The following is a 27,990-nucleotide window of genomic DNA, read 5'->3' on the forward strand; positions in this document are numbered from 1 at the left end:
TACAGTGAGTATTGGTTGTCTTGTTCTGAATCAGAGATTAAAGTATTTGAGAAGGAACCCCATTTCTTCTTTTGTCTTGTACCTGCTCATATATTTTGGGTTCTTTCCTTTTCTTTATTTTCGTTGCAATATGCCGCAAGATATGGGTAAACACTCAATCCAGGGCAGACCAGGAGAAGCTGATGGCCGGGTCACGAGGATCCACTCAAGCGGAAGACCTGTGAACGCCGAGATGATTGCAAGTGTGTAACTTACCCGGTGAGTTCACGAGTTGAAAGTGAACCTTGTGTGCTTCGAGACAGCTCGCGTGTTCAAGGCAGGCGTTATCACTCCTGTATGAGTGGAAGAGGTGTTAGCAGTCATTTTGAATACCGAACTATCAGAAAGCAGTGAAAGATGTTGTTGTTAAAAAACCAAATAACTGTACATTTAAGCATATAAGTTTATGGAGAATACAACAACCCGATGGGGCAACATTGTTAACAGCTAATGCATACAACTATTACCCAAGCCAAGAGAAACAAAAACCTAAGCAATTCAAATCCAACAGATTTTGGCCAGGGCAAAAGGGGATTCATGGAAGGCCCAAGGGTTGTGAAACCTGTTATTCATATTTTGTGAAACATATCACAATAGCTGATATGAACACACATTGCCAAAGCCAAGTGTGTGACAAGCATGTTATTAAGAGAGACACAGGGCCTCATTACCAAGTGGGCGCAGAGGGATACCGGGCACCGTTACAGACATCGGTGCCGGTAATCCCTTTGCGCCCTATTCCGAGGTCCCTTAGCGGGTCCCGCAATGGGCGCCTGGTTTTACCAGGCGCCCTTAGCGGGAGCCGCTAAAGGACCAGAGAGCTAATAACGGTTCCGCAAATTGCGGTACCGTTACTAGGTACTTTCCCATTCCCATTGAGCCCTATGGGGGCTGAAATGGGAATGGGGAATGGTATTTTCAATGGGGATTTACCGGTCCCTCCAAGGTCGGAATGGATCGGTAAGTCCCCATTGAACCAGGTCGGACTCGGTACCGGTATGGGAGGTAGTCATGGCGCAAATAGCGCCATGATTACCTCCATACTCGGAATGAGGCTCACAGACTCAAAAGTAACAGTTTCGAAAACCTTTATTTATAATCTTTGTTGGGTTGGTGGAATGCCTAACTGGCCCTAACTCTAAAGGGGTGGTTCCCTAAACTGATGTTTCTAAGGGCTGTTAATTTCGATATGTCTAAAACCAAAGTCTGTCTGTCTAAAACTATGCTTGCCCTCACTCTTAGACAAAATGTAATCAGGGATCTTCTTAAAGAAAAATGGTGGTTAAAAAGGAAATGTAAACCACAGCTGGTTTCAGGTAGTTTTATCAATAGGTGTAGTTCTGCTAGTTCAAAAAAGTTGAATTCAAAAGGGCTGCCCTTAGAACCTTCCATGTAGGGCTCTTGCCGTAGGTCAATAGAGTTCACAATGTCTCTGGGTCTCTTGGTGTTCCCTTCCCGAGCTTTGCTCCTTCCGGTTCCCTTCCCAAAGTCTAGCCCTCTTTACAATGTTCAACAATGTTTCTGGTGGGCCTGTTAGGCAGAATCCCTTGGGGGGACCACTACACACAATTAAGACTACAGGTGGTGATACAAGTTTTACCTTTGGTACAATCCTGTACTACTATGTCATAGTGGTAGCAGTGGCGGAGCAGCCAGGCTTATCTCAAGAGTATATGAGCAGTAGCAGAGATTACACAAAGGGACCACAATTACTGTGACTCAAGCAAACACTTACTCAAGGTTTCAGGTAGAAAAATATAAGTACATTTATTTTTAAACCATTCGTTATAAACACAACACTTCTATGAAACTTCAATAAAAACCACACCTTCAATATACTACAACTAACCAATTCACTTTGTACGGTAAGTCTCAAGGTAAGTACTCTGTGTTGGAATGAACCGGTGTTAGGCACAAAACACGTTACTGCGAATACGATTGCAATCACTTTTTGACAGTTCGGTCTATTAAACAAACGCGTATCCGTGACATGAAATGCTACCGGGGCAAAAACACACTTAGCACCTGAGATACCCAGAGGTAATTGGAGGCAAAAATCACAGGCAATATTTTGGTTAGGCAGGCCGAATCAAGAAACACTCAGAGACAGGAATTTAAAAGTCAAAGGGCCGGAGCCAGAGTCGAAAGATGGCAGGGCCAGTTGCCGAAGATCACACGGTCAGACAGTTCACAATTCAACGCATCCAAAAGTACTTCGATATTGTCAATGTTCAGAAGCAAAAGTTATAAGAAGGAGGGAAGACACAAGGGCAAGCCTTGAAAATGAAGAAAAGGGATTCACCCAGTTTCCTCAACAGAACACAGAACCTTGTTCCAATTGTGCAGGTGGTGCCCTGGCAGTTTTTCCTGTTGGTTTCCCGCAGACCCTCGATTCCTGGAGCTTCATCGAGAAGGAAGGGCGTCTGAAGGGGGTCTGCACCACACAGGGATGAGGCCGGCAGCAGCAACACGGAATAAAAGGTCCGCTCCTTAAAAACAGTAGAGGCTCTCCAGGTGGCTATCTGGACCACTACAGCAGTGTGCAGCGATTTCGACCACGGAAGAGGATCCTCTGGTTTAAGAAGATGAGCTGGTTATCCCCACCAAGCTCAAAGGAAGAAGACTCCGGACTGGATCTTCTCTGAGTCATTGAAGGGCAGATAGCTCAGGACTGCGGCAGGGCTTCACCGGGACGGGGTAGTTGCAGCAGCCGTCGTTCTCTCCGCTTCTCTTCGGTTCCTTGCAGTTCCAGTGGCGACTCTGACTTCTAGCCCAAGAGACCTGCCTTTTATGCAAAAAAACCCCATTCACGCAGCTTGGCTGTCAATCACCCAGCAGGGGGGTTGTCCAGCCCGGACAACTACCCTGGCCAATCATGACTAAGTGCGGCTTGGGTTTCCTAGGATATCCTGTGAAGGGGGTGACTACACCCCTCCATCACATTCAGCACACCTAGACATCCAGGATCTGAGCAGAAGCCCGCCAAAAGACAGTGAACAAAGAAGGCGAACCTGGTTTTCCGCGCAAAGTAAAACACAAGAAGGACTTTAACAAAACGAAATGGCGAATAAACCCAACCGGAGCAAAAAGAAAGACGATTTGGTCAAGCGGGTTTACAAAACAAAAGTTAGGGTAGATACCACTGCCACCAGCCAAGTCTTAATGTTAAAAAAGCAAAACAATGCTCTTGGAGGTACAGATAAAAAGGGATACGAGTTAACCCTTTCCAGTACTCCATGGAAGATGGGGTGTACTGGATCTGTGGTAGATTGACTAAGTAAAGTTAATGGTAACTTTACCCTTTTCTGGGGGACAGTAGTCGCCTCAGAAATGGAGTCGAGGAAGTCTCAAAGACAACCCTGTGCCACGGCACTGAAGGTGCTGTGTGACACACACAAAGAAGGGGTCTACTGAAGTGGTGTACTTCAGAGTCCACACTCACAAAAACAGATGGAAACACATAGCAAAACACAGGTAAGAGTGAGGGAAAAGCTCTCACTCTTACCAAGTGGAAAAAAATAAACTCCAGAAGTCCAGCAAAGCTGCTGGGGGACTCACTAGGTGAGGGAAATTAGCCATAAATGAGAATTGTCCCTAACAGGGCCCCTCTGGGTTCCTTTCTCCAAGCGTATGCCCTACTTCTTCAAGCTCAACAATGTCTTTTGTGGGCCTCTCAGAGATCCCTTACCCAAGCCCAGGCCCCATTCTTCAAACTCAACAATGGGCCTCATTATGACCTCAGGGCTTGCAGTGCCAGTAAAAAAGGCACGGCTGCCACCAGAGTCATGTTTTTTCTGGCACCTGGCTTTGGGGAATAACTGGGACATTACAGCCCCGATGGACCCGGTAATTCCTCAATGCTAGGCGGCGTAAGAAATTACTCCCCGTTCCCATTCGAGTCCCATATGACTCAATGGGAATGAGGAGGACGGAAGCACTGGCACCGTGTGCAACAGTGCCGGTGCTTCCGTCAAAGTCAGCGAGCGGGTGCCGTCCTGCCCGCCAGCTCATACCTGGTGGGAGGGATGGCACCCGCCCACAGAACTCAAAGTGTGCCGGTCCGGTAACAACAGTGCCGGTAGCTTATCGGCACCATTGTTACCTGACTGGCATACTCATAATGAGGCCCAATGCCCACATTAAGAGCTTGCCGGTACAGTAACAACTGTACCATTGTTACCGTACCGGCAAACTATGAGTTCTGCTCGCGGGTGCCTTTGCAGCCACCAGGTCTGACCTGGTGGCCGTACCGGCAACCGCGAGCAGAACATGACGGCAGCACCGGTGCTACCACCTTCCCCATTGAGCCCTTATGACTGGTCATAATGGAAAAAAATGAATAACGGCAGCAGACATGCCTGTACTACAGGCACGGGTACTGCCAGCCTTCTAATGAGGCCCAATTTCTTTTATAGGCCTCTCAGGGTTCCCTTCTCCAAGCCTAGACCCCTCTTTTTCAAACTCAACAATGTCTTTTGTGGGCCTCTCAGGGATCACGTTTCCAAGTCTAGGCTTCTCTTTACAGTGTTCAACAATGGGCCTCATTCCGAGTTGGGCGGTCGGGGATACTGGGCACCGGTAAGGAGATCGGTGGCAGTAATCCCTTACCGCCCAATTCCGAGGTCCCCTAACGGGAATCGCTGGGGACGTGTGGTCGGACCTCACGGGTCCTGTTAGGGGACTAGGCCGCTAATTACGGGCCTGTCATAAGCAGGCCCTTAAATAGCGCCTTCCCCATTCCCATTGAGCCCTATGGGGGTTCAAATGGGAATGGGGAATGTTTGGTGCAATGGGGATTTACCGATCCCGCAAGGGTCTGACTAGACCTGTAAGTCCCCATTGCAACAAACCGGACACGGGTCACGGTGTGGGAGGCAGCCATAGAGCTAATTGCTCCATGGCTACCACCATACTCGTAAAGACCCCCAATGTCTCTGGTGGGCCTCTCGGGTTCCCTTCCGCAAGCTTAGGCCCTACTTCAAGCTCAACAATGTCTTTTGTGGGCCTCTCAGGGAGCCCTTCCGCAAGCCTAGGCCCCTCTTCTTCATTCTCAACAATGTCTTTGATGCGCCTCTCAGGGTTCCCTTCCACAAGCGTGGGCCCCTCTTCTTCATACTCAACAATGTGCCTCATTACGAGTTTGCCGGTCCGGATGCAACGGTACCGGTAAGCTTGCCGGTAATGTTGTATCTGGACCGGCAAACCCTGAGTTGTGCTCGCGGGTGCCTTTCATTCCACCAGGTCTGACCTGGCAGAATGGAAGGCACCTGCGAGCACAGAATGCTTGTAGGACAGGCACGGTAATGATTGGTGCCGGTGCTACAGGCATCCCCATTCCCATTGAGACCTATGGGGCGATTCCGTGACCCGCAAAAGGGCAATTACTGGGTCTGGCGGGTCGGTATACCCCGGTAATTGCCCATTCGTGGGTGCCGGATTTTTTCGCAAGTTTGGAGGTAGCCTGCATCTATTACAGGCATGGCTACCTCCAAACTTGTAAAGGGGCCCAATGTCTTTTGTGGGCCTCTCAGGGTTCCCTTCCCCAAGCCTAGGCCCCTCTGGCTTCACACACAAGTTCACCCTGTCAAGATGCACCATTTTAACACACAGTTCTTTCCTGGGGTTAGTGCCAGAGACTTTTGAAACGCTGGGCTTTGGCTCCTCCCTTGCACGACCACTCTGACTCCTGACCACTCTTTTTTTTTCTTTGTTTCTGACTTTTGGGCACCTTTGCCTCTTGTGCTCCTTTCCACTCTGGCTTTGTTTCTCTTTGTGATGCTGGAAATGCATCGGAGGGACAGGGCCTCCATATCCTTATCCTTTACTGCCTTTTTATCGTGTGTTCTGTCGTATTTTCCACGCAGGAGTTCATGTGGGACTCCTGGCGGTGTAGCTCTCTCTCTTTTGGTTTGGTGAACCTTTGTGGCACCCATGGGTGGGGGTACAGCCCTGTGCCCCTAGTGTATGTTTTTGGGCACCTATGGGTGGCCCACAGAGCAGGGTATGGGCTGTTGGCAGCTCCATGCTGACTTTGACAGGTGCGCTGAGTATCCTCCATTTTGGGGATCCCCAGGCCCTGCCATTGGAATCAGTTGATTCCTGATGGAAAACAAGATGGCCCCTGTGGCATCTTGCTTTCTATTACCTATTACCTTGTGTTCCCAAAGTCCTGGGAAGCCCTGACTCTATCCTTTCACCCTGACCGACTGTTGGGTGGAAGTGCCATATATGGTGTTGTTGTGAAGGCCCCACATTCTTTCACCTTTCTTTCCTTCCATGGTGCAAACCTGCACCATGCTCTCTTCTTTGCCGTGCCTCTTGCACACTCCTCTTGAAATTATCATGCCCCTGGCACCTTCTGCTCTTTAGTTGGGTACTCTTGCACCTTCCTTTCTTTATATCGTGCCTCTTGCACTTTCCCTTTTCAGGGTGCAAGTCTTCTGTAGCCTCCTTTCCAGCTTTTGGGTCCCTCTCACCCTTTCTTTACATTCACTTTATCTTTAACTTTTCCCATCTGTGTGGGTGCTCTCCCCCTACTCTCCTGTTTCTGGTTGTTTGCACCCCTCTCTTTGCTTTCTTTCACTCGTTTTCACTCTTGTCAGGTTGCTCACACCCTTCTCTCCTGTTTCGGGTCACTCGCACACTATCTCTGCTTTCTGTTACTCTGCTTTTCAATCTGTCAAGTCGCTTGCACCCCCTTGCCTGCATCGGGTTGCGTGCATCCTCACTTTACTGTATTTCGCTTTGCACCCCTTGCACACTCTGCTTTTCCTTGCTTTCTTTTTCTTTCCGTTTACCACTTTACTTTCTGCTTTTTCCTTCAAGCCACCACTCCCGCTTCAACCATCCTCATGCTGCTGGGTTCCTCTCATTCACATAGAGACTCACCCAGGCAGCATAGTACTGGCAAGCAGATCCCTGGGATATGGGCATGAGGTCAGGGTCTCACCACCTGCCCCTCAGACATCCCTGGGACCAACACATGTCCCAGGGGAATGAACACTGGCCTGGACGTGGCCAATAGGCAGCACCTCGCCTTCCTCCAGCTTCACGGAGACCACGCCGCAACCCCTCTGGTACACTGGGCCAGCGTCTCAGCATCTCGTTCTCCTCCGGTCCTCCCAGGCTTCTTGTGTTGCTACCTTCAGGTTCCAACCAGCAATCCCAGCTTGCTCGAACTTCTTGGCAGAATCACACCTTTTATACCTGAAGTAATTGTCAAGTCTACTGGTGTTACATGGTAGGCCTCACTTTGTATTCCCATGTTGTTTCTATGGGTAATCCTCATTCCTCCTGATCGCCTCTTCTTTGCCCCAGTATTGGTTTTGTAAGAATGGTGGGGGGCGGGGGGAGGATGTTCTGTTTCTGATAATAAATGTGTGACGCCTGTAAGGAAGACATGGGGCCTCATTACGAGTTTGCCGGTACAGTAACAACGATAACAGTAAGCTTTCTGGTACCGTTGTTACCATACCGGCAAATTACGAGTTCTGATCGCGGGTGGCTTTACAGCCACCAGGTCTGACCTGGTGGCCGTACCGGCACCCACGAGCAGTACATGATGGTAGCACCGGTATCGTAATAAACGGTACCGGTGCTACCACCTTCCCCATTCCCATTGAGCGTTATAGGCTCAAATGGGAATGGGGAACAATTATTTCCAGTGCCCAGAAAAGGGCAATTACCGGGTCTGGCAAGGTCGTAATGACCAGGCAATTGCCCTTTTCTGGGCACCGGAAAAAAAATATCGCCGGCAGCCATGCCTGTACTACAGGCATGGCTACCGCCAGCCTCGTAATGAGGCCCATGGTATCAGACAGTGAAGACCCAAGTGATCACAGTTCAAGGGTGTTTATGGAACTTCAATGGGTTGGTTGAACGCCTATCTAAACCTAAATCTAAGGATGGGAGCAAGCTACAACCATCAAATAATAATAACGCAGTCCTTGTTGAGTCCGCCAAAATAAAAAGACCTAGGCCCTCATTACGAGTTCGGCGGTAACCATGCCGCTATTGGCGGCATGGCTGCCGACGAAGTCGCGTCGGGGTCCGGGTCCTCAGAATGAGGACTTACCGAGCCATTCCGAGTTTGGAAGGCCCGGTAATTCCTCCCTCCAAGGACCCGAACACGGTCCTTCCCCATTCCCATTTCAGCCCCCATAGGGCTGAATGGGAATGGGAGAGGGTGCAAACAGCGGGCCATTACGAGATGGCCCGTTGTTTGCTCCCTCTTCCCCTCGCGGGACCCGGTAAGCACACCTGGTTTTCCCAGGCGTGCTTACCGTGTCCCGCGAGGGGAACTCGTAATGCGGCGGTACGGAGTGAACGGCGCCGGCACCTTTTACAGCGCCGTTCACTCTGTACCGCCAGGGTCGTAATGAGGTCCCTATACTAATAAACCTATTGCCAATCCTTACTTCTAAATACAAAATAGTGTGGGACAATATTGTATACAAAAAGGAAAGGTGTTCATGAAATAATATGTCAGGATAGTTGAGCAGTTGGCTTCCCTTCCCCATGTTTTCAGCATGTGGCAAGGTGGCATATTCGAGCTTAACACACACTCTGGCTTCTCAGCCATGAGGAGACAGTTGAAAGCATGGACACCAAGGCCTTCTGCCAAAGCCTCTTTTCCAATAACAGTCTCTTACTGCAGAGGGTCTGTCGTAATAAACAAATCTCAAAGTTCCATTCCTATCAGGATTTCGCACATGCACAAGTTCTCGCTTTCAAGGTTCATCATGGGTCTCCCTTCTTCAGGCTGAGACCCCCTTTTATCACAATGTTCACACTTGGTCTCCCTCGTCTGGGCTCGGACCATGTATCTCCCTCATTCAGCCTCAGATCCTCTTGATGTGGATCTCCCTCGTTTGGGCTAAGATCCTTTTGATAACATGATCAAAGACTTTCTAATATGTGATGGGTTTCGCTTAAACCGTCGCAGGCCCACTTCGATTCACTTCATACAATTATTCTCATCAAACTTCTACTTTCGTTTTTCTTGGTGGGATACCTTACAGAGAACTTCGATTGAGCACATTCATGGTGCCGGACCACTCTGTCAACAGTCTTGTATCTTTCCTACTCAAGTTCAAACATTCATCAGTAGTGTAGCTTTACTTGCGCCTTTCATCACACGCGTTTACCAATGTTCGTTCCAGCGCTCATTATACAATGTTTCTGCTTGCAACCTTGACTTCAACACAGACCGGTCTTGCATTGGTTTCCCCAACTCACTGGCTGTGTAGATCTCGCTGGTGCTCCCTTTGTTCTTGGAGCTAAGGACGATACCATGGCTGCTGCTGCTCCTCCCCACCTTGGTAAGCCACGCGGGAGGGCCTCTGGTATCTTTGACACACAATGAAGGATTCTTTCATGCAAGTTTCCTGGCCTTACGCTTTCACTGTCGAAGTTTTCTTGAAAGTAATGGTTGTGTGTCGAAAAGGTTAAGGGTATTTCTCTCCTTGCGAACCCTTTGTGGTTTGCCATCTTTCTCCCTGCATTCAGCTGCCGATTCCAACTGCTGTTCCTTCATGTGTTTTGTATCGCGCAGAGTGTGCTTTCATGCTCTGCATTTTGTCCATGTGGGGAAGTTTAATGGAAGTCAGGTATGAATGATTTTCGGCAATTGCCTGACCTCGCCTGACCATTTTATTGGGACATGTCAGGTACACTGCTCAGGTGTGAGTCTTTTTCCCCAGAGCGGGCTGTAACAGGAAGGGGGTCGGAGGGGTAGAGTTCCTACATATCCTACCTGGTAGGATGGGGTAAAAGTGATCCTCCCACACTGCTCCACCCACAGGAACTAGATCCAAAAGCGATGGACGTATCCTTGCCACCTGGATGACAGATCCCTGGGGACTAGTGGGTGAGACACCTTCTGGTTTCTCACCCGCCTCTAATCTTCCCTTTCTCACCTCTTGATTATAGTGATAGATAGAACTGGGTTTCTCCATCTTCCTTCCTTTTGAGGGAAAGTCATGGGGTAAGATGGGGTCTTGATGACAATATCCCATGAAAGTAAAGGGAGGGTAGGATGGATTGGGGCAAGGTATGGGGAAATACCATGTCTCACCTTAAGGAGCTGTCCCTCAGTCCCCAAGGACCTCCCACCCAGATGATCCTCCCTCGGTTGTCTGCCCCCAGGGTTGGGATCCAAGAACGATGGCCCTTCCCTGGCCACCTGAACAAGGGATCCTCTGAGATTATTTGTGAGAACACCCTCAGGTTTCTCACACAAGAAAGAAACAAAACAAGACTCTATCCTTGTCAGTATTTGGTTGCTTGTGCAGTGGGGAAACGAAAGTGGCAAAAAGGCTGCGCTTCTGGAAAAGGTTATTCAGAAGGAGAGGAGCATAACTTGCAGAGGAGAATTAAAGAGCACCAATGTGAATCTTGTTTTCCCTGAACTGTTGCTAAAGGTTCAAAGCTATATTAACGAACATTGTGAAGCAGTTGTAAAGCTGTTCTAAGCTGAAGGTCACCGCTGAAGCACGTTCTGGTTTTTGAAACGCTGTTCGGGCAGGGGAGTATACCCGGATGGCAAATCTTTGAAGTAATAGGCCTAGTGTGGGCGTAAACTAGGTGCCTGATGAAGTGCTTTAAAGTGGCCCTAACAAAGACAAATTATGTTGTCTGAGGAGCTAAAGAAAGAACTGTATAAACCTGCTGTAGAGGAGTTACATTTCTTCAAAATTATTCAGTTGTGGCATTTCATCCTGACAAAGACAAATTGTGTTGCTTATGTGAAGAAGGTAATTCGGAGGCTCATTCTTACTCCAGAGGCCGGTAATACCTGTAGGAATATACTAGCTTGAACGTCAAGTCTTTGTCAGGGGCCCTCTGTCTTTCATTTCTCCTCCCCACGCGAACATCAGCCGGAAGTCTTTCTTCCATATCCATTCCGAGTTTTTCACGGACTGATCACTTCAGGGTTTATCTACCCTGCAGTTTGCTGATTCCATAGATGCATAGAACACTTCATTTTCTTTTTTTTCTTTGTATTTAGCACTTAATATTTTATTTGTCATATCTTTGATACTTTATTTTTTCATTACTTTCCTTTTAAGCCGCTTGTCATGGCTCCAAGAGTGCCTGGACTTGAAGGGGAGACCGGTGGCTTGGACCGGCTCTCAATCTATCTTTTTATTTCTCCTCCCTATGCGAACACCACCCGGAAGTGTTTCTTCCATGTCCATTCCGAGTTTCTTTCGAACTGATCTTGCTTATACAATGCAAGTATCTTTTAAAATATGTTAAGGGGAGTGCAGCGACCGAGCGCACTTCGAAGTCCCACTTAAGTCCTGGCTGTCTGGTTCTATTTCCCAAGGGGAGAAGTTCTTTACAAATATTGAAACCTCAGAACTAGGGTTTCATTTCCCTAAGTACTGACTCTGTATCTGATCACTCTCGATCTCCCTTTCAGAAGGGTAAAACAGTATATCTGAGTTTTTAGCAGCTTGGAAGGATTTACCGCTTCTGGCTGTTCAGTGTTCCTGGCCTCCTCCAGGCACAGATTTATTCTCTCCGGGCCCATAGATTTGATGGGGTCATCAACTTTGGGCCTGATCACGACTTTGGCGGTAACCCTTAAATCCGGCGGTAGCGCTAATACCGCCGGATTTAAGGGTCCGCCAAATCAGCTCTTAGCTGGGGGGAAATCCGCCGAAGATTCGCGCTATTACCGCCAGCGGGAAATCCGCCAGCGGTAAGAGCGCAAATTTTCCCCATTGAGCCCAATGGGGAATGGGGCATTCCCGAATGGGGAATGGGGAATTACTTTACCGCTGAACTCGTGATCCGGCGCTATTAGTGCCGGGGAGTTCGGCGGTAGGGCTATTACCACCGGCGGTAATACCACCGGCGGTAACGCCCAAGTCGTGATCAGGCCCTTTGTCTGAAACGCTACACTGTAGTGGAGTTTGGTTTTCCCTTTTCGTGAGTGAGAAATGTTTTAACGGTAACACTGGGTGGGAGAGTCTGGCATGTTGTGGTAATGACTTCCCTTTCATTTTCCCGCTTACCATTTCTCCCATTGAACAGTAAAGATAAGTTTCTGGGATTTTATTTTAAGAAGAAGAGGTATCTGGGCCTTCTCCTTTGGTTTCTCTCTGCATTTCATTAGAGGGTATCTCCCACAAGATCCCATATACCAGGATCCCCACTATCTCACCCCTGCTGATCTTCACAGGAGTTGCGGAGAAATTTAAGAGAACAAATTTCAGTTCATCGCCAGAGGAGAGAAGAGGTAGTATTATTAATTTTCCTCCCCTGCGTAGTATAATATAGAGGGGCAAGCCGGTGGGGAAGGTTATTTTTAAACTCAAAGAGACCATCATCTTGTCTCTCCCTTGTAAAGAACAATCTTGGGGGCAAAAAAGGTGATCAGTGTTGCCCTCAACATTCTTTCTGAAAGGTAAAATGACCTGGTACGTAAGAGGTTGGAACACAACTCCCATTTTAACTCGGTAGCAAGGATGTTGTCCTTTCTCCAAATTTCTGGGTTCCCCAGCTTGTTTCAGTTGAGTCTCCTTCCACTCCTGACACCATATGTAAGGGAGGCATGGTATCAGAAGTGAAGACAGGATTCAAGAGATTCAATGTTCATGGAGGTTCATTGAACATAAGGGTTGGATAACCTCTTATCTGGTCCTAACTTCTAAAGTTGGGAGCATGCTCTACCATCACATAATAAACAAAACAGTCCTAGCCGTGTCAGTCAAAATTAAACTGGCCTGTACTAAAGAAACCTATTGTCTGCTCTTAAACTACTACAATAAATGAGTGTATGGGAAAAACATTTTTATTTTTTTTATTTTACCTGCATTAGCCATAGACAATTCTTTTTTACCTGGAAACACGCGAACAGAACACTTTCATTACATTTAGGAAAACCATGAAGTATTAAAATTCCAAGAACTAAATCAAATCATATTAAGCATTATTATGCAGAAACATTGTTCAAATAAAAACCTGAAAAACAGATCATTACCAATTACATGTTATGCATAAATTGCTTCTAATCCGAAAAGAAAGAGCAAAAAGCCTTTAACATTTTACAACACCTCTTCTATCAGTCCTTTGACTTGCATTCAATTAGTGCACAACCAGTCTTATCCATGAGTTTCAAAGACCTGAGAAGGTTTACCACTTCTGTCGTGAGGAAAACCTCATTACGTGAAACTAATCTCTCCCAAAACACTGGGGATTCCAAGGAGTTAGTTTTATGAACAAATCTACTCAATCGAGAGGCCCTTATGGCCCAAGTGCCTGGACATTCAATCAAAACATGTTGGATCGAGCGCTTAAGTCCCAGCTCACATCCCTGGCAGATGTCAGATGGATAAGCTTCTCCATCTCTCACATGTAGGATTTCTAGGTTTGGCAGTATATTCAACCTAAATATGAGGAAGTCAGTTCTCACACCAGGATCTAGGGACCTCCTCAGATACGTTGCCAAAAGAAATCTAGGTTTATCACACATAGAAAGGGACGAGGAAAGTTTTAGGGATCTCACTTATTATTTTTTTTATTTACTTGTTTATAATCAAAACAAAATTTCTCATAACACACAGAGTAAAAAAAAGTAGTGCAGGGAAAGCGTAAAGATGAAGAAACATAGTAAATCGCACAGGATAAAGGAAGAAGCCGCAAAGAAAAGTAGAATTTTGTTAAGTAATACTAGGTGGAATGTCAGTCTCTATCGTTAGTTTAAGTGCGGCCTCCAAAATCTTCACTGCTCCTGTAGACCATTTAGTCTTTTCACCTGCAACCAGGCGACACCACCATGTGTCCTCCTCTCGAAGTGCTGCGTCATACATTAAGAGTAACAGAAAAGCTTCTTGCAGATGTGCTGTTTTGGCACAGTTCAGGAGTAAATGCCTTACGGTTTCCACCGCTTGTGTCTCTGGGCCTAGTCTACATGTTTTTGATAGAGATTTTGTCCGGATAGCTTTAATTTCTTGGGTTGGCATTAGGTTAAATATCATCTTCATAAATATTTTCTGTAGTCTTTTATCAGGGAATTTTATGCAGTAGTTCAGAGGTAAACTCAGCTTATGTGTCGTTGAAGGTAAGTGGGCAAGTAATTTGTTTGCCATAGTTGCTTCACATGTTTGGATCCAGTCGTCTTGGGCTATTTTTCTCTTGATCTTGTTAGGGTTTTGCATTAAATCCTCAGACGTGCAGGCTAAGTCTGTCAGCTTTATTTGCAGTTTTTGTTCCCATTTATTCAGGGCGATGCAACGTCCTTGGATAAGTTCCTTCTGAATCGATTTATATATTGGAAGAGTATCTGGTGAGATGATTTTTTGCAGAAGTCTTATCTGACTTTGTTTGACTGAAGCTTTCAGCGATAGTAGGCCCAGTTCACGTCTAATGACTGAAATTGACGTCGATTTGGGAAGGCCCAGTACTGCTTTCCACAGAAAACCTTCCAGTTTTGGCCATATCGTGTCTTGGATGTTCAGGGCAGCGTCCATAGCATAAATTACCGATGGAACCACCTTTTGCTTGTAAAATTGTATTGCCGGTAGTAAGGAAAATGTTCCGTATTTCCGGTCTACTAGTCTGGTTTGGGTAGTTAATGTTTTGATTTTGTGTCCACAGGGCCAAGTGAATAGCTTTCTCCCAACGCGTTGCATCAAACATTATTCCCAAATATTTTATGCTAGCAACAGTTTCCATCTTCATGTTTAAAAACCAGCGTCCGTTGTTATTTGTAGTTGATTGATTTTTCCCCATGATCAGAATTTTGGATTTGGCGATGTTTATTTCCAGATCGTTTTTGTCTATGTACTTGGCCAGATTACTAAATTGGCGCTGAAGCCCTATTTGGGTCTGATCCATGAGGATCAGGTCGTCCGCGTAGAGTAGTCCGGATATTGAAGTATTTCCCACTTTTGGTGGGAAAGCTCTTACCGCCGGTTGGGTGTATTGAAAGTCGCCCAAAAATTCAATAAATAGGGCCGGGGCGAGCGGACAGCCCTGCTTCACGCCACGTTCTGATGGAAATTGGTCTGACATTATTCCTTGTCTACTTAGACGAACTCTCAGCTTCGTGTCCCTATGGAGTGCAATCATCCGTTCTAGGATTTCCCCCGGGCAATTCCAGTTTGAAAGTTTGGACTATAGCTTCAGCCAGCTGATTTTGTCAAAAGCTTGCGTCAAGTCTATGAAGGCAATGTATACTTCGAGGGGATTGGGTCCTCCGACGTATTCCATATCTATGACATGTAATCACCACAGCTGTGCTGCTTCGGAAACTTTTTTCCTGGCGTCTGCGTCCTGCGTCGATGACGTCGATGCGCCGTCGTCGAGGACCTCCTCCAACGTCCGACGTCATCCGATGTGATAAGTAGGACGCACGACGCCCGTAGCCTCAGTTCCGTTTTTTCCGCGAACGTGTTGCTTCGTGTTTCTCGGTTAAACGCCTCGACTCTTTGGAGTTCTGTTCTTCTCGGTTCTTCGAACCTGTTCGTTTTGTGAAAATCCTTCGTGGGAAGATGTCTTCTACTTCGTCTTCGACCCCGCGTCCGGGCTTCAAGAAGTGCGGGGAGTGTGGGTCCAAGATGTCGGTGACGGACTCGCACGACGCCTGCCTCTGGTGCCTCGGGGAGGCCCACGACACGGATGACTGTATCGACTGCCAGTCGCTCACGTCCAAAGCCTTACGCGAACGTAAGAAGAAGTTGTCGGTAGGTCGGGTGTCCAAGCCCCGGAAGTCGAAGTCTGCAGGGCTTTCGACGGATGATTCGAGGGGTGACTCTCCGCGTCATCGTCGGAAGTCTCGTGGGTCTCCTTCTAGGAGTCGGTCTCGCCACTCCTCAGCCTCTTCGAGGCATTCTCGGAAGCACCAACACCGTTCGTCTTCCAGGTCCTCTTCGGAGGACTCTGCCCGGCACGTTGCTTACCCCACCAGCCGTGCGAAGCCGGAGGAATGGGCTTCCTTCGGGAAGAAAATGCTGGCGATTCTTGAGTCGCAGGGTACTAAGCCGTCCGCGCCCCCGAGTGGGGTCGGCTGTGAGAGGTCGAGAGACACCGCTCGCAAGAGTGGTCGGCACGAGTCACGGGAGAGTCAGACAAGGAGACTCGTTCTCGACGTACCCATTCCAGGTCCCGGTCCTCGACGCGTTCGAGACTGTGTGCACCTGTGAGGTCTTCGTGGAAGACATCGATGTCTGAGGCGTCGAGGGCGTTGACAGGCTTTCTCGAGGCTCCGGCTCCGAGGAAGTCGTCGAAGCCATCGACGCTCAGGTCGTCGAGGGACACGCTCGGGGCTCCGGCTTCGAGGGCTGTGTCGACGCCGCCGATGCTGGAGGCGCTGCATCTGACGTCGACGCCGATTTCCTCGACGTCGACGCCAATCCTCTGGGCGCCGATGCCGGTTCTCTCGATGCCGGCGCCGATTCGCTCGACGCCATCGACGCCTTTCGTGTCGGAGGTACCCCGTGGCACGGGAGAACCCCCTAGGAAGGCTCTGGTTAAGAGCAAGCACTCATGGGTGCCTTCTTTTCGCCACCTGGAGTATATTTCAGAGGCGGATGAGGATTCTGATGGCCTGGTTCCTAGTCAGGTTCCAGATGAAATTGTCTCGGGCCATAGTCAGTTTGACGATTTGAGGCAGTCACTGCATGATGCCAGTGGACTGGACACCTCTCCGGAGGTGGAGTTTTGTAGGCCTGAGCCTGGCTCTCATGCCGATTCCTCGTACCGGCGCCTTATGGCTAGGGTTTCTGAGTACTTGGGATGGTCTGCTCCCCCAGGGGAGTTTGTGCTGGATGATCTGACGGACATCCTTGATGTTGGTCCCCCAACTGACCCGGTAATGCCGTTCCATATGGCTTTACAGAGAAGGGTGGCGGCGTCTTGGACTGCTCCGGAGAGTCTCCCGGCGGTGGGCAGATCCTTGTCGCGAAAATACCGTCCAGCCAGTAGCGATCCCTGCTACTTGACCAGGCACCCCACTCCGGAGAGTTTGGTGGTGCAGGCGGCCACGGCCCCGGCAAAGCAGGCGTCGTACCCTACCATCCCTCCTGATAGGGACGACAAACGTTTTGATGGCTGGGCGAAGAAAGTGTTTTCTTCTGGTGGTATGGCGCTTCAGGCGGCCAACTCCATTTGTGCCTTGTCTCATTTCACGCGCACTCTGTGGAACTGTGTTGCGTTAGCGGCTGAACATATTCCCGAAGGGGACGAACGGGATGGTTTCCTTGCTATGGTCCAGGATGGTAAGGATGCCATGTGTGAGTCCGTTCAGTCGGGTTTGGACTTAGCTGAATGCGTCAGTAGGTCCATGGCGGCGAGCACCGTGATACGCAGGTTTGCGTGGTTGCGGAAGTCGGGGTTTGCTCCTGATGTGCAGTCCCGGCTCCTCAACATGCCCTTTGACGGTGAACACCTTTTTGGCAGCAAGGCTGACGAGAGCCTTGATAGGTTGCAGACTTCAAAAGCTGCAGCGAAGTCGTTGGGCTCTGCAGTTCGCCAACCTCTGCCTTTTCGTCCTAGGGGACAGCAGTGGAGGGGTGGTTCCTTTCGCTATTACTCGTCCTTCAGTAAAGCGAGAGGAGCTGGCAGTCAAAGGGGCCTACGCAGGGGTACCAGAGGTGGACGACAGGGTACCCGTGGTGCGAAGGCCGCTCGGGCAGTTGCCTCTTTGCCCTCAGGTAACGCCGCAGCCGCTCCCACTCAGTCATGAGGCCATGTCCCATGGTTCGCCGGTTGGGGGAAGGCTGGCGCAGCATCTTGTAGAGTGGCAAGCCATTACTTCAGATGTGTGGGTTCTGGAGATCATAACCCATGGCTACTGTCTTCCTTTTCGGCACAGGCCTCGCGACAATCCACCGGGGAACCTCTCTTTGCAGAGTCTGGATCCGCTCCTTGCGCAGGAAATTCAAGCCCTGCTGGAGAAAGGCGCCATAGAACTGGTGCCTGTAGAGGAGAGGAACAAGGGATGGTATTCCCCTTATTTTTTGATTTCGAAGAAAGACGGGGGATTGAGACCCATCATGGACTTGCGCGGTTTGAACAAACTCCTCAGGAAGGACAAGTTCAAGATGGTCAGAGCGATGGGTATGCCTAGTGGAACTATCGTTTACACCATCACTTTTTGGCTCCTTTACACCCAGCGATGAAGTTTGTTCTCTTTGAGAACCCAAATAGAAGATCCAGCGATATGTTTGGGAATCTTCCCAAAGATACTCCAACTAAAAAAACGGATCTTGTAACGATCATGTCTGCAATTACGGTGGGACTGGCACCCTTCGTATAGCTATATGAGTCAATAAATGAGTCAATGAAAGACTCATTAGCACTACAAGCCATGACAAACACCAAAGTAACTTTTTTGGAGGGTTTTATTACAGCTTTAACCCAACAAAATACTGAGAAAGAAAGACAATGGGATGAGAAAATTGCTCGACTTCAAAATCTAATTGGAACTAAATCGAATGCAAGTCGCTCACGAGAATTCCAGCTCTACGTGGACCGCACAAAGAGTTTTCGGAAGACATCACAGCTGTTTGTGAACTTTGGGACTGTGAATCAATGGAAGGCTCTCTCGAAGACTTCCATTTCCAGATGGCTCTCCGGCTGCATGATGCATTGTCACCGGTTGGCAAACCGACCGCTGCCCGGCCGTCCGAGAACCCATTCGACCAGAGCGATCGCTGCTACCACGGCGTTCCTGTCTGGTGTGCCCCTGCTGTACATCTGCAGGGCTGCGACGTGGAGGTCGACGCACACCTTCACAGGATTCTACTGCGTCGATCGGGACTCCAGGGAGGAGTCCAGGGTCGGCCAAGCAGTGCTGCGCAACCTGTTCGCTTAAGGTGAGCCTGGTGAGGAGGTAAGAGATGCTTAATGTTGAGTTGTTGTATTGCTTAATGTTGAGCCTGTTGCCACCTCCCGTGGTTGTGCATGTGTGTACTGCTATGTATTCTCTTATTCATGAGCATGTGGATCCATGCCAGACCCCATGCTGGAGAAGGAACAAGTTACTTACCTGTAACTGTTGTTCTCCAGCATGGGTCTGGCATGGATTCACATGCGAACCTTCCCGCCTACCCCTCTGCGGCTCTTCACTTGGTCATACTGCCACTTTACGTGCTACCAAATCTGAGGATGGCTGCCAGAGGCGGGGCTTAGGGAGAGGGCAGTCATTGGCTGGGGGCAGTATGACCCAGAGACCAGTGACTGGTTACTACTAAGAAAGACAGATCAGAAACAAAACTGATACTGATTTTTTTCTATACCGAGGATTCCCGGCCTGACGACGGGGAATATTCATGAGCATGTGAATCCATGCCAGACCCATGCTGGAGAACAACAGTTACAGGTAAGTAACTTGTTCCTTATACTGGAGCTCCGGCACTCAGACTGGAAGAGGGGTTTATATGTGAGCTCTGGGACTGAGGCAGGAAGAGAGGTTGAATGCGTGAGCTCTGGGGCTGGAAGAGAGGTTTACATGCTAAATCTGGCATTGAGGCTGGAAGAGACTACTACGCGAGCTATATCACTGAGGTTGGGAGAAGTTTATAGTGAACCTTTGCGCTATATATGCAGGCCTCAAAACTTTCAATAGCGAGTGACAGTTGACTAGTAAGAGATGGTGTGCTTTGTGCATGTGTTGAACTGAAGGGGTCCAGTGGCTAGAAGCTTGCAACCTTTTTACCCGTGTAAGGCTTTTCAACAGGTTTACAATGATCTGCACAGAGTTTGAAGAGGGAAAGGCGTTCACACTTTTGTAGGACAAATGGGTAGTTTTGAGTGCAATGGGTTATTTTTGATTGCCAAAAGACACACAATTAGCAAAACTGGGCCTAACGGGGCAGGGCTTACAGGGGAAGCTGCTGAATCCTGCATAGAGGTAACTGCTTGGGCACCCCCTGCACTCCTATGCAGTTTTGTTTTGGCCTGTAGCTTTGCCAACAAGTGAGGCTGGCGGGTAGGTTTGCTCTGCTTCCCTTCTACTATCAGCAGCTTGGGAACTGGTTATCCAAGGCTGTTGCAGGGTTATTCTAGAGCTCCTGCACTACCTGAAGCCCTGGGCAGGTTCATGCTGGACCTCTGTGACTGGGGCTGTAAAAAAGAGCGTTATCATATTGAGTCATGCTATGGGCACGTGGCTACTCTATAAGCATAGTGCTTTCTGCCTAAACATTGTACGGTGAAATAGCCTAGTTGAAATAAAAACCACATATGGGGTGTGTTGCTTTAAATCCTGTATGTGCTGGTCCAGCCACAGCCACGGTTTGACTACAACATTTGTCTTGGGCCGCACAATGTTGGCTGTAGAGCTTGTGCCCACAGTTGGTCATAGTCCAGGAATCCTTCCCGGTCCCACTTCCTTAAACCCCGTGATTGGCTTGCCCTTTGCCTCCTCCTCGCCCACACCCACCCGGATTGGTCCACCTGAACTGCCTTGCAGACCTAGTCAGTGGCAGCATCTCACAGTTGCCTCTTTTTGAATTTACTGCAAGGTGAGTGTATTACAGCTTGACTGCTGCTGTGGGCCGTGAAATCCTTCCATTTAGCCCTGTGCCGCTTAGAAAACTGTATCCCCTCCAGGAATCCTTCCCGCTTCCACTTCCTGAACCCCTGTGATTGGCCTGCCCGCCCGCCTCCCTCCCCACCCACACACCCCCTGATTGGTCAGACCACCTGCCTTAACCAACCCTCCCAGGGCAGCCCTCTGCCCGTGGAGCCCTACGGCTAAGGAACCCTAGGCAAAGGACGACTCCAACAGAGACGGCTCCAGAAAGTGTCAGCAGGTGTCTGCAGGGGAAGCAAAGGAAGCCAGCAGTGAACAGACACCAACAAAACTGTAAGTGTGGCATGGGTGGAGTGTAGAGCAATTACTCTACTCCAGAAAGCCCTCGCCACTCTACCTTACCTCTCCATAACGTTAACATTAACATTGAGTGTGCCCTAATAGAGTCACTGCGTTAAAGTTGAACTTAGAAAGTGTGCCCTAATAGCGTAACTGTAGAAGGTATTCCAACATCATTGAGTGTGCCTTAATAGCATCACTGTGTTAGAGTTAAACTTAGAAAGTATACCCTAATAGCGTCACTGTGTTAAAGTTGAACTCAGAAAGTGTGTCCTAATAGCGTAACTATAGAAGGTATTCCAACATCATTAAGTCTGCCCTAATAGTGTCACTGTGTTAAAGTTGAACTTAGAAAGTGTGCACTAATAACGTCACTGTGTTAAAAGTTGAATTTTGAAGGTATTCCCAACATCATTGAGTGTGCCTGGTTGCATACACTTTACTGTTTACCACAATATCACACTACTATGCTTACTCTCTCCTATACACCACCACTCAACTAGAACACAGCAGTACTATGAAACATTCGGTAAAGCTGTTCTCATACTAACAATACTCATCAAACTACCCATCCTCCTAATAAAACACAGCTAGCTAGCACATACCGGCTAGTTTAGGCGTCTCCTCAGGCCTAAAGCAGCCAGAACTCAGTCTGGATGTCCACCCCCCAGACAGAACACATTCAACTGATCTCCTCAGCACCACACCTACCGCTAAGAAGCAGCTATCATGCAACAACCACGCCAGCTGCACACATACTTGTACGCCTACGCACTTTACGACTCTCTCTCTCTCACCTGACTTGAACCGCGGTTCCCGAGGGTGTTCAACCTACCAGCGCCTTGAGATCATACGAATGGTACATAAGGCACTATGCAAATGCAATAAACATAACAAAGTGTAGAGTTCTGATGTAATTCGATCAAAATTGCCAGCAAGCTGTCCGGCATACCCCAACTTTTCAGCTTTTCCCAAAGCCTACCTCTATTGATGGCATGAAATGCCTTGGTTAAATCAACCCATGCTCCAAACAAAGGTTTCCCATCCTTCACAAAACATCCCGCAGTGACACAGCTCAGGACTAAGCCATTTAACAAGGTGGATAGACCTTTCTCAACCCCGTTTGAAATTTAGAAATAAACGTGTTCTATTTAGCCCATACTTAAAGGACCCTTAAAACAAGCCCCGCAAATAGTTTTCCATCCGCATCCAAAAGCGATATCGGGTGGTAATTAGATGCCGCCAAACGGTCACCATGTTTAAAGATGGGTACAATGATGGAACTTTTCTAGGACTCTGGGGAACTTCTGGTTTGCACAATTTGGTCAAAGAGGCCCTTCAGCAATCTAGCCCAAACTAGTGGATTGGCCTTTAGTATAGCATCAGTAAGACCGGAGGGCCAGCAGCTTGAGATGCTTAGGATTTCATTATTAGATTTGTAATCTCCTCAATCGAGGAACTGAGAGCCCAAGGTGATACAGGAAGACTCCTTGGTTCAAGGCATGCAGAACCAAGATATACTTTATCAAAGTGATCAACCCTGGTTTGTTCTGGAATTATTGCATCCTGCGGTTGATTGCCCATTGGATTTAACAAAGCCCAAAAGTTTTGTGAGTTCTTGAGGCAGGTGACCTTCAGCATTTCCTCCCTGTCTTTTTGCAATCTCATATCCCTATGAGATCTCAACTAATTCCTATATGAGTTGTCATCCTAGTCTGCTCTTTACAATGAAATTCACTGAACTCATACTCTCTTTTTATAAGTCTTAGCAAATTTCTCTCTCTCTTTTTTTTCCAGGATTTGTAAATCCAGATAATGTACATGAGGTAGCCTAAACTTCTGTGTCCTAGTATTCGGGGGATTGAGAGACCAGCGCAGATACACGAAAGTTCGCAGAGCACACTGCCGGGACAGATCCTGATCAGAAAACTTTTCAGCATAGTTTTGCTAGATTCTTATTCAGGACCTGTCCCCCTTTATTAAATCTCACCAGTCTGTTTCCCACAGAATTAAGAAGTACATTCTGGGACAGACAACAAATCTCCGGCTCCAATAGCACCCTAAATGATGCCTCCAAGATATCATGATCACTTAGACCCCCCCCCCCCCTGTGTGACATTAAAGTTCTTACAACGCTCCAACAAACCCATGGAGACAAACAGATAGTCAATAATTTAATGGAGAAATACCGAAGTGTATAGCTTTCTGTTTTGTGCATCAGGGAGTGATTGAGGTACTTGCAGAAAAATTTGTGCAAATAGCTCGATTCCATCGGAGTACAGGAAAGTGGAAGAAGCGATTCCACTCCGTTTTCATTATCAGTTTATGCGCTACGTAAGAGAGTGTAGCGCTGCCTTTTGTTCCTACTAACTCTTAAAAATGCCTCTTTTTGGCATTTCTGTATAAACGAATAGTGTAATTTTGCTTGAAGTAATTATAGTAGGGCTTTGAAAGGAAAGGTTAACACATTCAAGGTTACTGTTCGCTCATTCAGTTTTCTTTCTGTGTAATATTCTGACGACCTTCTCTCTTTCCCTTTAATTACAGATTTGGAAGGTGTTTATGAAGAGATTACTGTGCTATTTCATTTTCAGTTAGTAGAACATAAAACATACGGCTTCATCCAAAAGCATATATGAAGCGTCTTTAGTACTGTTGACAGGAAATCGCCTGTGTAGGCTATATCCTGTCAAAGGAGGGATTATGACGCCTGACGCCTGAATAAATTCATGAATATAAGCATTGCTAGCATGTCTGTCCAAAATACATAGGAGGAAGTTAGTACCGTGATAGGTGTAGCTTCTTACTATAAGATAGGGGATCCCAAAGCCAATGTTGGAATTGACAAAGAGGGGCATTTCTTTTGTCATTTCCATAGAACTTGGTACACCAGTAAAACCTTTGAGCTGCTCAAGACTGCACTGTGTTCAGTACTAGTTTTGGTCACACCAAAGTACAGTAAGGCCTTTGTGTTGTATGTGTATGGATGTGACGAATGTGCTTTTGGCTGTGTTACGCAGGAGTATGGAAGGGTGGGAGAATAGACTGTGCGGTATTTTTCCCCCATTCTTGATCCTGTTGCATGCGCTTTTTGCTGAATTGCTTGAAAGCTGCTGCTGCATTTGTAATGCAGAGTGTGGAATTGGTTCTTGGCCATATTCCCTCTTCCCAACAGAACACCTCACTCTGTAAATGTTTCATGAAGTGGAACATAGAATGCAACACCTTATTTTCATACAATCATTAAATTACGAACTGATCTTATGTGCCGCATACCCAAAACTTAGGTGTTGCATATTAAATTCAGTTGAATCAATATTGCTTGCAATGACGAAATGTCATATGCCCATTTTCTACACCGTAGACTAAGAAATTAAAGACCGTATTACTTTGAATAATTTGTACCTTCTGAACGATCTACAAGGGGAGCTGTCTTTTCAATGATTCCCATTTTTTTGAAACTTCTGGATGGTACCTCCACTACTACTTATGCCATCATCAAAATAGGCATGGTCATGGAAGCTAGGAGAACTCTTGCATAACTCTGCGCAGGCTGTAGAGATTACTGCACCAATTAAGCTTGTAAAATTCTCTTTCTTTTATTTTAAGAAACAAATTTAGAATAAATATTTGTAAGTAACGGGTATACCTTTGAAGTGGTTTATGATTTGGCTTGACGAAGGGTACAACGTGGTTTCATGACCTCGTATGGGAAATGGAAAAACAAGGAGGTCAGCATGGTACCCTGAGGGTTTTAGCTACTCTCAGCACTCACATTTTCTACCCAACTAGTAATCATGAAGTGCATAAAACGTCGAAGGGTAGCAAAGGATGTGGGGAAAGGAAATGCTTTTGCTGGCAGTATAGCTAAACAGATTATTATTTTTTTGCATCTAGAGATGTATGTTAGGAAACTATCCACAAATATATGTATGATAGATGACGGGGTTGATTTGGTAAAGGGGTATGCAAGCTGATGCCACTTCGAGAGAATTTAGACACTGGAGTACTGGGTTTGGCGGATTGTGATAAAGAAAGGAGTTGGGTCGTGATCACAATGGCTCGTGGTCTCATTCACACAATGATCAAGAAACATCTGTAAGATATTAGAACTTCTCTGGGTAAAACAAAATAGGACATCCTTAGTAATCTGAAATACTGCTCTATTCTTCATATAGATGACCCCCCCAAAAGGGGGGGCGTAAAAACTTATCTGAATGAAAGCAAGGAGGGGAGGCCAGTTAGTATTTGAAACTTATCAAAAAGACAAAGGGCCACATTACACGGTAGGCGGTGGACCAAAGTGCTAATAGCACCTTGGTCCATGCCGGTAAAATACCGGCACCGCCTTGGTGGAAAGGGGAATTACCGCCCTATTCCAAGGTTGGCAGGGCGGTAATTCCCCCTTCCACCATTGCCCTTACCCATTCCCATTTTTGCCCCATAGGGCATAATGGGAATGGGGAAGGTGCTAATTATGGTACCGCAAATTTGCGGTGCCGTAATTAGCACCAAGGTCCCTTAGCGGGTTGGTTTTTAACGCCTGCTAAAAGTAGGCATTAAAGTACCAACCCGCTAAGGGACCTCGTAGTAAGGCGGTAAGGGTTAACGGTCATCGGTACCATTACCGGTGACCGTTAACCCTTACCGCCTTCCGTGTAATGAGGCTCATTGAATGTAAAATGTATGTGTAGTATTTGTCTTGTATTAAACGTTGTGACTAGTTGACTTAAAAAAGTATATTTTGATTTATTAACAGATGCGAGAAATCCGCCTCGCCTCGCATTCCGTTGACGGGGCCCACATCAAGCTCTTTTTGGTCACACAACCTACTGTGCGAGTGGAGAACCCGAAGCACTGGATCCACGCATCCTACGTCAAGAAGATTCTACACCCAGTGCCACACGTTACAGAAGATACAGAACCCCTTACCAATACTGCAACCAAAGATCACTTAGCAGTAAATAGCATTGAGAGTGTATCGAAGACTCACCCATAGCCCATGAAGCCGGGGGGAACAGCCATTTCGCCTCCACACTCTCCGACGATTTTGTTTGTCGAATTTGTCCCGGATCTTGCGTCAGATCCTGCTTTGGATCCGTCGCTTCCAACGGGAAGTGACGGCATGTTGTGCTACAGATCATTTGGTACCAGGGATCGCAAGGTACGATCTGCGCCGAAGGAAATAGACCTACTGCACGGTTCGGCTGTGCCTTCGAAGAAAAGTAATCAAGGGCTTGCCTTTTTGGCCCAATCATTTGTGTAAAGGGGATTCTGTTGGCAAGGGTTGTGAAAGGACTTGAGAAGACACGCGGCAGGGGTTGCCAGCAAAATAACAATGGTGCTTTCGTTTGAAGACTACAATGCCTGCAGCCGCTTCCGCTTGTACAGAATTGATAAGAGACTGTGTGACCTGCTACGGAAATGAACATTCAAATGTGTGGGCCCTGAAGACGTATTATTGTTTAGTGATAATGTTGAATGGTTTTATAACAGTCATTGCCCTGGAATTTTGGTACCTGAAGTAAAAAGCATCCGCTTGAAAATATGTTACCTACTGAAAAAGTGTACCCACTGTCCCTACTTTTTAAAAAATATATTTACATACTTTGTCTCCAAGAGATTCTTAGCATAGAGTTATCCCAACAACACTTTATTACTTATCGTGAACACTACACATTTCATTCTTAAAAGGTCTAAGTGTTGGATTTGTTCGTATTTACTGCGACACGGGGCTAAGGGGCTGGGTTGGCATATGCATTCTTTATTTCTGACAACTGCATGCTATGCTTCTCATAGAGCACTATTCTTTGGCCGTTAAAAGGATGGTATCTCGGAATCTTGAGGGTACGAATCTGAATAGTTTTTAGAAACGTGTTTGTTACTTCCCTGGGACGCTTGCCCTCTGCAAATGGGAATAAATCAAATGTTGATTCTGTTAGGCCTTTGGATAGATTGTCCCATCTTTTTCAGTCTTCAAGTTCTTTTAAAAAGACTTCAATAGGCATAAGGATGCCACGCCTCCTTCCTACATCGTTAATCACAGCCCCGATTCAGTTTCTCCCTGCATACAGAGGAATGGGACACGGTCAATGGACGACTTTTTAAGGTTGCGCCGATGTTGCGAATTTGACTAGTGAGAACAGACCTTTGTATGTAGGCGAACCTGTCTACTTTATTTGCGGTAATATAGCATTTCCATGGTTACCCAGGGACTGAAAGAGAATTTGTTAATTAGGGATTTTTGTTACCGGGGGTATTCACTATTAGTACTGCCTGATCTGATGGCAATAGATATTTCTCACAGTGATTCAGGGTGCATGGACAATGATACATGGAGTTGTTTGCAAGGAGATCAGGAATAGTTTAGCACTTGGCATAGGCCAAAAGGAGGGTTTGTCGAACGGCAACATTACTTCATGCCTCTTATTGCAATAAATATATGTATATTGGCCTACGCCAAGCTGCTTGTAAACTACTTGCGAAGAAATTCGTGTTACAAGGTCCTGACCTTAAAATCAATGTAAGCCGCCATTTTAGGTTAAATCCGCCATTTTAGGATCTCTCTGCAAAGTCACCCTGTGTCCTAAAATGGCTGACCAATGGTCTCTTGTTTTTTACCTAACCTTCTCAACCTCTGTAGGCAAGTTAATGTCCAACCTGCCTGCAGGCTACATGTTAGGGTCATGTAGACCTTGTCCTTCGTTGACCTATGGATCAACAATGTTAACCCGTGAATACAATACTGTTTAAACATTGTATGCAAACATCTGTTGACCTACATTGTAATGCATGTATAGAGAGGGATAGATTAAATCCAGAAACTATATTGTTACCATTGTGTGCTGCCAGTAAAATGTATTAGGAATAATCCGTATGTACGCGATATGTAAATTAGAAATGAACCTGGCACGAACCCTAGTCACATGTATGATTAACATGTAGAAAGGCTGCACATCGTTACAAAAAACTATAAATGAGCTGATGTCCAGATGGTAATTCCTGTTCACTGCCCACATTGAATTGCTGGTATTCTCTGTGGATACTGACGGCCAAATAGCTATTTGTGTACTTTGTTTTGTAACTGTTCAGTTTTGCAATAAAGATTCTGGGAATCTTTACAA

At 47.1% G+C, this 27,990-nt stretch overlaps 1 long non-coding RNA gene across 1 annotated transcript; it reads left to right on the forward strand.

The window, feature by feature from the left end:
* The first annotated feature begins 123 nt into the window (after window positions 1–123).
* On the forward strand, window positions 124–27,990 carry LOC138565843 (uncharacterized). Its single transcript, XR_011301657.1, has 2 exons — window positions 124–258; window positions 25,626–27,990. It is a non-coding gene; the product is annotated as an uncharacterized lncRNA (long non-coding RNA).

Source organism: Ambystoma mexicanum, chromosome 1p, assembly GCF_040938575.1.
Source record: "Ambystoma mexicanum isolate Mex_15411 chromosome 1p, UKY_AmexF1_1, whole genome shotgun sequence".
In the NCBI taxonomy this organism is placed as follows: Eukaryota; Metazoa; Chordata; class Amphibia; order Caudata; family Ambystomatidae; genus Ambystoma; species Ambystoma mexicanum.